The sequence below is a fragment of the Empidonax traillii genome, unplaced genomic scaffold (genome assembly GCF_003031625.1).
Source record: "Empidonax traillii isolate 1590-97213 ecotype Southwest subspecies unplaced genomic scaffold, ASM303162v1 scaffold413:size1348891, whole genome shotgun sequence".
NCBI classification, from domain to species: Eukaryota; Metazoa; Chordata; class Aves; order Passeriformes; family Tyrannidae; genus Empidonax; species Empidonax traillii.
In genome coordinates this window covers 877,257-888,582 of record NW_020955606.1, presented here as the reverse complement: position 1 = coordinate 888,582, position 11,326 = coordinate 877,257, and positions in this window count along the sequence as shown.

Sequence of the window (11,326 nt, the reverse complement as noted above, 5' to 3'; positions counted from 1 at the left end):
CTGAGAACTGACATGCCATAGCACAACATATTATTTTTGTGAGAGGCACAGTGGTGGCACCCAGCTGAATTAGGAGCACAAGCCTTTTTGATCTCTATCGGTGATTTTCTACCCACTTTTTGGTAACCAGACATTGCAAAAGCTTCATTCAGTATTTTAAGGGAACCAGTTACTTAACAGAGATGTGATGTAATTCAGCAGAGGCAGTGTGAATTCACAGTGGGAATGCTTTCTTCACAGAAGAGCTGCCTCTGTCCCCAGATGTGCCTTTTATAAAACACATTGTCCAGGAACACAGCACATGGCACAGGAGCTGATGATGTTTTAAATAAACCTAACTATTCATCTAGCACTGCCTCTGCCTGGCAGGAGGCAACCCAAAGCTGTTCCTTGCCTCAGTTTCTTGGCAAGTGAAGGTAACACTCCCTTGTTAAGAGTGTTTTGTCCTCTGGCTTGTAGGCAGTGCTACAGCAAATATGCCAGCCAGATTTCCACTGCTCTGCTGCTTCTGCCAGAGCTCAGATGCCTCCTTGATAAGTGCTTGTCAGAGCTAAAAGATTCCCCATCTCAGAAATCGTTCTGGTATCCTTGGTCAGTGCCATTAAACCCTTACTGCAAAGCTTCTTCAAGGCTTCTTCTATCTGAAGACTTATAAGTGCTTTTCCCACTCTTTGCTCCTCTCCCCTACCCTGCAGGGTGGCCAAGTGGGCAGTGCTCATTTGCTGGAGCTGATGGAGCCTGAGCACTCCATCCTGAGCAGAACTGTCAGAACTTTGGGCAAAAACTGGTGGAAGGATAACAGAGTGGTCTGGTTTCCTCCTATCACACGAATGAGTAATGGGGAGCTGAACTCTACTGGGTGTAACCCGCTGTGTTTTGTGCTGATGAAGCAATGTAATTCAAGTCCGAAGTTAAGCCTTTGGCTTTGAGCAGGTCCCATCATAACTGCTTTTGGCTTTAGGTTGAGAACCTATGAGAACCCTATTAGGCCTGTGAGGTTAAACTAGGTGTCTGAGTGGCTTTTCTGTTGCGTCTGCCAGGCAAAAACACAAGTCAGGTGAGATTCAAAGCAGAGTTTAGGTTGTGCTGCCTTGTCCTAGATTTGAGCTCGCAAGAAGAGTGGGTGTCATGGTTGGCAGTGAAAATGAGGCATTGCTGCTTGCTGCAGAAGGAGGGAAGTGGGGAGAAAGCTGGCAAGAAAGAGTAGCTGGGGAAGGAGATGGACAGACACTTGGCTGTGCCCCTTCAGTTGGTGTGAGATGTGCTGAGCATGCAGTGTCCTGGGGACTACCTGAAAGAGGGCAGGACCTGCCCTGTGCTGGAGCAGCCAGTGCTCCAAGGGGCTCTAGAGCACCCTGGTGAGCTGTGGAGGACTTAACACCCTGGCTTCTGCTCTTCTCTCCTTCACAAAGTACCTCTTGCTTATTCCTCATCTGGAAAGCCTGGGAAGCAGTGTTAGGATTGACTCTTGTGTGTGTTTACAGGCTGTGATTCAGAGACATCAGAAAGGCAAGAGGCCAGCAGGTTGTTCTCTGTCTGCCAGCCTGAGCCCAGTGCTCAACACATACTACCCAGAAATTCAAAGCCCTTCTGCCAGGGACAAATTCACTGTCCTGTGAGCCCTGGCTGTGGTGGATGGAGCTGTGCTCTGCCTTTGGCTTCTCCCATTTCTACATGTCCTGATGACTTCGTTGGGACAATGGTGGGGAAAAGAAGTGAAGCTGCATCTGCCCTCTTTTCCCCACCACTTGTTGGAGGGAGCTGTCCTGGGTGCCAAGGAGCAAGAAAAGCAGCCTTGGAGAAGTCCCTCCCTGCAGTAGCCCTGGAAGCACCTGGCCAGAGGAGCAGTGTGCCTGGAGAGGCAGCCAGGTGCATGGAGCAAGGCAGGGAATGCCAGCCACAGTGATCTCTTGGGGTCTGCTTGGGGAGAAGATGGGAAGCAGGGGAGGAAAGGAGAGGGGGAGGCTCTCAGGAGGCAGGGCAGCATTCAGTGCAGTTCCCCATCATTTGAAGAGGTCCTCAAGTGCCTCCACTTACCATTGTAAACTGTAACATCTCAGGAAATAAACTGCAGGTAGAGGAGAGGAGGAGGAGGAGGCAGGAGCTGGAGAGAGTGAGAAAGAACCCAGAGGGAGCTTTAGACAAGGATTGAAAACAAGGGAAGAGGAGACAGTGAGCTTCCACCTCCCCTGGGCACTGTTTCCATTGGGTATGCTTGGTTGGGTTTGCTTCACAGAGGAAATTGCTTCGGGGGAGCCTCTTCCCCGAGGGCTGGCCAGGCTCCCCTGTGCAGGCTCCAAACTCGCTGGGAGCCCATCAGAGCCCACCCCAGGCTCTGCTCCAGAGGAGCTGCTCCAGGGGAGCAGAGCGGCACAAGAGCAGTGGCTGCCCCCAAACCCCTCCTCTGCTGGTGTGGAAAATTACAAGGGGCAGCAACAGCCCCAAAAAGCCAAGGCGTTTGTTCTGATTTTCGAAACACTTCATTAATGTCATTGACAATACCAGCAGGTTCCTGAGATTAGCATGCTTCTATTTTTGAAGAGTTATTCCTCGTGGCAGGCTGCCATGCGGTGCCGGTGGCCTTAGTATCCTTCCTATCTGGATTGGCAGGACACACTGCTCTGTTGCCTTTTGTTAGCCTTTGTGAGGGCTTGCAGCTCTTTGCAGTGCTCCCCCACACCTTGGGGAAAATGTGCCTTCTTGGGGTTTCTCAGCTAAAGCTGTGCAAGGCAGAAATCCCTTGTGTTTTAGGACAGAAGCCGCTTTTCCTCTGCTGGGTTGAGGCAAGGCACGGGCAGCAGCTGGGCTGAGCAGGGTTTGGGGTGTCAGGAGCATGCAGGGATGCAGATGGGGTTTGCAGAGTGCAGTGTGTTCCACCCCAGGGTGCTCTCTGCTTGGGTCTGGGTGCAGAGTTCCAGGCTCAGCATCTCAGGGGAGCAGCACGTTGTGCTGATGCAGCGGGTGAGGGATGTGGCTGCCTTGGTGCGCATTCCACAGGGGCCACATCTGCAGCACTGCATCCTGCTGGCTCAGGATGTGGCATGTTTCATGGGGAAAGCAGCTGGCATTCCCTGAGGGAAGGAGAGGTTCCTCTGCTCATCAGCTCAGCCCCCTTGGAAACAAGAACCATGCAAGCTGCTTGTCTCCATCTCTAGCTGGAAGGTGTAGGAGTGCAGCAGCACCTCAGGACCATTTCATGCTGCTGTTCTCTTCTTAGTGTGTCTTTAATGACAGAACTGTGTTGGAGTCATGGCACTCAAATGCTCTGCATGCTGCTCTTGTCTCTGTTTCAGGCTCAAGTTCTTCTTGACAACTACTCATTAAAACCATGTTGCCTTCAATTAGCCTAAGAAATGGAGGAGGGACCTGTAGGGTGAAAATTGCTTTAAAGCTTGGAAACTGTCTTCAGTTTATGCTGGGATCTTGTAGAAACAGTGAAAAATAGCTTCACTTCAAGAAATACCAGTTTTCCTGCAGCTGAGCTTGAGAAACTGCAAGATGGTCCCAGGCTTAGTCCCCTCAGATTTCTCTGTGCCTAGAAACAGGCAGTGAGTGGTAAGGAGATGTCTCCTGAGGGGCATGATGGTGCTGTTCCATCTCTGTTGTGATGCTGTGATACCAAAAAATGTGACAAAAATCAAACGGAGGTTGAAAACTGCTCTATCAGCTGCTGTGGCTTCTAAGACTGAACTTGTCTCTAGCTGGCCTGTTGGTCCTTTGAGGGCCCTGGGTTCTTCCTAGGGAAGGCAGAAGCACAAGGAGGATTGTGATAAACCCTTACAAACCCTTGCTGGACATAAAAGACAGTTTTTTCCCCTGATTTCAGACCAAGAAGCTGCCAAATTCTTGGGATGCAATGTGTCTTTTTAATTTATTTTCTCAGGCATTAGAGCAAAAGTGGAGTGAGGAGGTGACCGCAGGAGGCCAGCATCCTGTGGCTGGGGGGCTTGGCAGCTGTGCACCTGGGAGGAAGCAGTAAAGCAGCTGCAGTCACCAAGTGCCATCAAAGCACTCCTCAAATGTGCCTGTTTCTCTTGCTGTGGGATCATCTTCAGCAGGGTGGGTATATCTTAGCACACAGGCTCCCATCACAGCAAGGATTTAGGATGAGTTTCTTGCTTTCACCTCTCTGACAAATGAAAAATTCCTGGGGTTTGGGTGTTTAATTGACACCTGGGGGAGTGGGTGCTGGTGGAGTGGAGCCAAGCCTCCTGGGCAGGGCTGTACTCTACTGTACTGCCCCTGAATTTGGGCTGGCTCCAGTGAAACCATCCTGTGTTACCCCAGGTTTGCACCAAATCAGCAGGGCTCATTGCAGTCGTGGTGGATTTACTAAGCCTGGAGGCTGAGCTGTGATTTTTTCCTTTCAGTTTGGGCTCTCAGGTGCACAAATGCAGCTCTAGCTGCCTGGCTGTGAGCCTGTCCCTGCTGATGCAGGCAGACTGGGGTGAACAGATCGTGGCCTCCCTGGGTGGCCAGGCCTCCCCTGATGAGCACTGCTCTGGATTCACATCAGCATCCTCCGAGCAGTGGCATTTAACTGAGCAATACCACCCTCCTGGAGCTCCCCTGCATCCCGGCTGGCCAGGCTGTGCCCAGCACCCTGGAGCTTCAGCTGAGTCAACAGCGCAGGAGAAGGAAAATCACTGCCAATCAGGCCTGGGAACAGCATCTGCTCCATGGCAGAGACCGATTTAATCTCCTTAGCAATCGCCTCAATTGTAGAATCAGCAGGATGCTAATTAATTGAGAGGCACTCAACAACAGCCATTGAGATCCCTCCTGGCTTTAAGTGGAACCCTTTCGGGTTTGGCAGTTGTGGCTGGCTGCTCTCCTAGCGAGAGGGTCTGCCCTGGGGCTGGAGTTCTGTGTGGGGTGTCTGACACCAGTCACCCTGCTGCTGCCCGTCCCTCTCTGCTGGCTCTGCCTGGGGCTGGGGTGTCCCCACACCAGTGGGATGATGCCACAGCCATATGATGTTGGGGAAGATCCTGGCTCTTGGCCGAGGGAGCTGGCAGAGAAGGGGTGGCTGTGATCCATGGAACCCCTCACCCTGCCCATCCCTGGCCCCTTCAGCCTGGAGCCAGCCTCTCATGTCCACCCTGAAAGCCCACAAGCCGATTAAGCCCAGCATGTTAATTGGCTGTGACAGCTCATTTCGTTGTCTTGCACTTAGTTATTGATGGGGTGCGTGTGATCAGATCCCCAGCGAAGGTCAGTGCCAGGCTGGGCCAGAGCCCCCTCTTTGGTCCAGCCCAGTGTGTGGGATGGGACTCCAGAAGCCCTGCCGGGATCAGCTGTAAACCAGCAGTGTGGTCGCACAGCCAGCAGCAACCCCAAGGGTGATTTTCAAAAATACTGGAAGTGCCTTTCCAAGGAGCTTGGAGAGCTGAGAGAGGAAGGTTTATGGTTGCCCAGTGAGCCAGGAGCTGTGGGAGGAAGAGATGAAGACCTGCCTCTGGTGGAGAGGGTTGTGTTGCAAAGGGTTAACGTGCTGTCCTGGGACAGTGGTGACATGCCTTTAGCCAGCCCTCAACATCTGCCAGCTCCGTGGCCCAAATGCAGTGCAACAAGAGAGTGCATTAGTGAGAAGTGAGATGGAATCGTTAGGATTGATGGATCCCCCCCAGAGCTAGACATATTGATCAGCTGAGGGCCGAGGAGAAGGTCAGGGGCGGAGCTGGTGGGGTGCAGGCTGCTCCTGTGAAAAGAGTTTTGGGACCAGCAAGGAGGAAAGGCTGCAGGTGGCTGCTTGGGCTCCTCCAGCCGCCTTCTCCTGCCTGGGCAAGGGCTGTCTGTGCTGGAGCCCTTCCCAAATACACTGTTCTGCCCTGCTGCATCCCCCTCCTGACCCAGGCACCCCATCAGGGAAGATAATGCCTGGAAAACTCCTGATTCTCCAGACTCCTGTGACCTGAGGAAGCCCCCCAGCCCTCCAGTCCTCCTCCCACACCTAAGCACAGGGAAATCACTCTCCCTCTGGTTTTGCCCAAGGCTTTGCTGTCCCTCCTTGTGGCAGACCTTCCTTGGCTCTACCACCCACTCAAGAAGGTGGTCCAAGGCCCCTGCCTGGCTTTATTTTGGGTGTGCTGTTGAGGTCTTGGGAGTGTGGGCAGCACAAACACAGCAGGCTTTGCTTGCCTGGATTAATCTCTGCCTGCAGAAGCACAGGAGGGCCAAAGCCACCCAGGGCTTCTGTGACCATCTGCAAGACTCCCTGAGATACCCTCTCAGGGACATCTGTATCCAGCCAGGCAGAGGTTTGAGCTAGAGCAGCTTCTTTTCATGGGCAGCCTGCAAGCACTGGGCTGCAGCTTGAGCATAGAGGGGAGAACCCAAATCCAGCCTTGTGCAGGCATCAGCAGCGTTTTGCCATCTCAGTGAGAGGGTTGCTGAGCTCACCTGTGCTTGCTTCTTATCTCTCCAGGATTAGAAGACAAATATAATCTGCTTAAAAAAAATCTCCTTGGCCGGCCTGAGGGCCTCCACTCTCCTGGGAAAGTGGTCTGTGTTCCGAGACCCAAGTGCCCTCAGCTGCTGCCACATCCTGGTCTCGCCACGAGGTGACTTTGGTATGTGCTTGTGGGACTCCCTGGTACCCAGGCAGGAGTGGGACCCCCTCCCAACCTGCTGGCCAAGCTGCACGTAATCAGCCAGTGGAGCTGCAGCCCATGCACACGTCCCCTGTGTCCCCAGAACACGCTTGGTGATTGGGGAACTGTGGAAACTCCGAGAACAGCTGAGTCTTCCCAATCCATCACCGTGCCCTTAAACCATCACAGCAGTTTGCAGCCAGAGAAGTCAGCCCTTGGAAATGGCATTATCCCGTTCTTCAGAGGAAGGTAAGGGTGGGAAACTTTGCTCCACTGTGACAGGTGCTGTGCAATTGAAAATGCTGATTAATGCTGCCTTTGAGAACGTGCCAGTCTCTGGCCTCTGAAGAGAGGGGACCCTGCTGTCCCTGCTCTGTCTCACGCCTATCAACTTGCTAAACACACACATGCCGTCACTCTGAGCCCTGGGCTCGGCTCTGCTGACAGGTATTTATTTAAAGCCTGGCTTGGCTCTGAAAAGTGCTGGTGACAGAAGCAGCACAGCAGGACCAGGCACTGCTGCTGCTCCTGTGGCTGGCAGGAGGCAGGAAGGGATGGAGGGGGCTGCTCCAGAGAGATGGGCAGCAGGTTGTCCTGTGGGCCCAAAGGCAGCCCAGAAAGCCACAGAGGGGCTGTGGGTGTGCTCTGGGGAATGGGACCTCCAGAAAAGGTGTCTCCTGTTGGTGGGTGTCTCTCCAGATCCACAAAGCTGAGATCAGAGTTGAGCAGCTTCGTCACCAGGAGAAGGGGTTTAGGTGAGTGCAGTGCTGCACACACGCTGTGGGCACGCTGTGCTCCAGGGCCAGGTACCTCCCTCTGCAAATCAACTTTGCTCTGACTGATCAGTGCAGCTGATGGACCCAGACCTTCAATTCCAGACAGAGGTGCCTGTGCAGAGGCAGCTTTGGAAAGGGCTGACCATGAAGTCCCCAGAGCTGCCTTGTTCCTGGCCCGAGTGCAGCTGAGCCATGGGAATTTTTTTTGGCTGGTTGCTGGGCTTTTTTTTTTTTTTTTTTTTTTTTCCCTTCTGGCTTTTGGACAAAATCATCCCATTGCCCTGAGGCAGAGGGGTTGTGAGCACAGGGAGGGACAGGGCTCGGAGGAGCAGCCATCCTGCAGAACTGCTGGGAGGCTCAAGCAGCAAAAAGGGGAGACTCAGGGTTTAAATGAACAGAGAAACTTGAATGGGGCCCAGCCCTATTAGAGGGACGTAGGAGAACATCTCGTTAGGGCAGAGCCCGCAGCCAGGATGGAAAATTACTGGTAGCCCAGTGTTTGGAGGGCAGGAGGCAGCCAGGGGGGACTGGCAGCTCGCCAGCCCCAGCACATGCTTTGTGGGGCACACAGGTCACAGCTCTGCCCTGCACCAGGTCACGGAGGCTGTGCTCCCTGTCCTGGGCTGCATTGCAGAGAGACAATGCTGAGCTCCCTGCAGGATTGTACCTTCCCAGGCAGCTCCAGTGGAATGTGTGGTGTCAGGCTGTGCAGCAGCAGGGCTGGCCCCTGTCTGCCCCTGTCCCTGCCCTCAGCCTGAGCCCTGAGCTCACACACAGGCGGTGCCACAGTGCAGCCTCCCCCTGTTCTGCATGAAGGTCAACGGTTCTGGGGGGACCAACATGTCCTGGGACCAGTCTGGGAGCTCCGGGCAGGGTTTGAGGTGTCTCTTTTGAGGTGCCCAAGGTCCAATAGCCCCGCTGTCATTCTGACTGATTATTTTGGGGCCAGCAGGTGTAAAGCTGGGGCAGACGGAGCGTGCCCTGGGGGTGGGGATGCTCATCCTAGGTGGGATGCAGGATGGGGCTCATCACCAACAGCACTGCTGCCTCCTGCCCAAGCTGGCCTGGGAGCTCCATCACCATGGCCATGGCTCCAGCATGTGATCCCGTGCCCATGGAGCAGCTCTAATTGGCAGAAACCTCTTCCTCAGCACAAGCACCTCCCCACAGCCACCAAAGTCACAGTCTGACTGCTTTGTGCACACTGCTGGTTTCTGGGAGACGGCTCCTGGGCGTTTTTGAAAACAGGTCCTTGGGATATAATCTCACCAACTGCTAATTCTCCCTGTTTCTCCCTCTTTTGAACAGCTTGGCTGAAACAGCCCATCAAAGGTCCGGGGCTGAGCAAGGCAGAACCACAAGCCACGTGCTCCAAACAACGTGTTTATTTAAGGGCAACAATAAAAACATCACATTCACGCACAACCGAGGCTAAATTTAGCTCTGACTCCATTGCACATCGTCACTGGGCTGCGTGTGCCTCGGGGTGGTACCGAATCCCAGTGAAACCCTTCGATTCAGGCCATTGATCTCACTGATCCCCTGCGCAGCCAACATGGGCAGCCAGCACAGCTGCCCCGGGCTGCTTCTCCTCCTGCCCCCAAATTAGTCCTGTGTGCAGCACAGGATGCAGCCTGGGGCTGTCAGATGTGTGTCAAACCCTGGCCTGTCTCAGGGCTTGGATTCAGACCTCTGCTTCCCTTGCTGGTCATGTCTGTGGTCCCTCTCTGCTGCTGGCAGCTCTGTCCATCACCAGCTTTCTCCACAGGATGGGTCCCTGTGGCACTGCCACAGGGTGCCACTGTGGGGAGGGTGGCCAAGGGGTGCAGAGGTACCTGCAGCGGGGTTAGGTGTCCCAGCTCACTTCTGCCAGGTCAAGACAGCACTGTGGTTCTTGCAGAAGGGGCTTTGGGGAGGAGTGAGATCATTATGGAACGTTTTTGTTAGAGCTTTATGGACTTTTTCTTCTTTTTCATAAAATCTCTCCAGGTTTCTTCCAGATTCCTGCCACTTTCCTTTTGCCATCAATGGGTTCAACAGTTCTGGCCCCTCTGCCTCATCACTTGCAGGCGTGACTGGTGGGGAGGAAGTAAATCCCAAGCATGAAAAATGGTTTATTCCCACAGAAATCCTTGGCAACTGAAAGAGAAGGAGGTTTAAATTTGCGCAGTGTCAGGGAGATCTGAATCCAACCCCATCTCATCCCTGACCAGTGCAGAGGAACCCCCTTGGCTGCTGGACCCACAGAAGAGAGTGAAAGGCAGCCCTGGATGCAGGGAAGATCTGGCTCCCTCATTTAAGTGCTGGGGGCTGGGCTGGCTCCTAGTTGAGGGATTAAAGGGTCCCTGAGCTCCCTGACACCACGGGCTTTTGGTCTCCTTGAGGTGAGAAGGCGAGCGCAGCGTGGATGCAGAGCTCCTGGTGACTCAGCGGGAGAGGCTGAAATCAGCTGAGAACTGGTCACCATCCAAAAAGCCTGGGACAAGCTGTTAGAACGGATGTAGCGGGGACGGAGATGAATGCCTGCATGAGCAGACATTCCTCCAGCCCCTCAGCAGATCTCTGTAGGATGAGCTGCCCACGGCCACTCTCTCTCAAGGCACCCCCTGGCCCAGCAGTGCAAGGTGCCCCAAAGCAGAGGGGTTTGTTGGCACCGTGGCTGAGGAGGGATGAGGCTGAGGTCTGATACAAACCAGGTGCTGAGGAACCAAGCGCACTGAGGGGAGGTGATGGGGTCCTCAGCAGTTCCCGACATGGGGTTGTTTTTGGGAAGGGCCAGTTTTAGATGGCATGTCCTGTGCAGTTGCCTCAGACAGCTTGGGAGTGGAGGCTGTTACATCCCTAACTGTGGGGAAAAAAATGAATTAAAGTGATACCAAAAAGCACAGATGAAGGAACAGTGGCAGAATGGGTCTGTCACGCGTAGAGACAAGTGGAATTCATCCCTCTGTCCTCACTGGACCAGCTGTCCCAATTTAGAACAATTCAGGTGATTCAGAACCTCATGCCCTGCCCCAAACAGATACCACCCAACAGCCCCAGCATCAATATGAGAGGGGGAGTCATGCCCCCAAGTCATGGCCTTCACTCTTGGGTGTTCCTTCAGACACCATGAGTATCACCATCTGCACTCCCTGGCACCTTCAGACCATGACAGCCCTGCTGTGGTGACCCTCATTGCACAGGTCCTTATCCCAGGACCACTGATGTTCTTGACCATGACCACCCTATGCTCTGAGGAACCTGCATTCCCATGCTCCAGAGGACCCTCAGGTCATCCATCTTTCTGTTCCTGGATACTCCCGGGCCCTTTGTCCTTCATGGCCCCAATTTCTAGGACTCCCTCCCTAGACCCCTTAGCCATAATGGCTGTGTTCCAGCTACCACTGTTGCAGAGGTCCCCTCTTGCCCTGGATCCTCCCTGAGCATCTCGATTATCACCATCCCCTGCTCTTGGGGACACCCAGACCCCGTTGTACCCCAGGTTCTATACCTGGGGCTCCACGAGGCTCCCACTGTGCCCTGCTCCTGGGACCCTCTAACCACAGGGACCCGTTGGTCCCGCTGACCATCACGGCCCAGCTCTGGGACCTACATGGTACCCTACAGGGTGACGTGTGCCACCCCTTCCCCCACAGCGCCTATCTGCATCTCCCGTGAAACCCCCGCAGCCTCCGTTCCCTTGTCTAACCCCTAGGGAGCCTCCCATCTCCCGTTCGCTCCCTCCTGCCCCAGCACCGTCCCGAGCCTGTTGTTCCCCGGGCGCCCCCGCTCCCAATCGCGGCCCCGTCCCTCCCCTCGGGCCCCGGCGGGGGGAGGATCCGGCCGGCGGGGCCGTGCCCAGCCCAGCCCCTGCGCCGCCCCACACGCCCCGCACCGGCACCAGCACCGGCTCCGGCTCCGGCACCAGCACCGGCTCCGGCACCAGCTCCGGCTCCAGCTCCGGCTCCGGCTCCG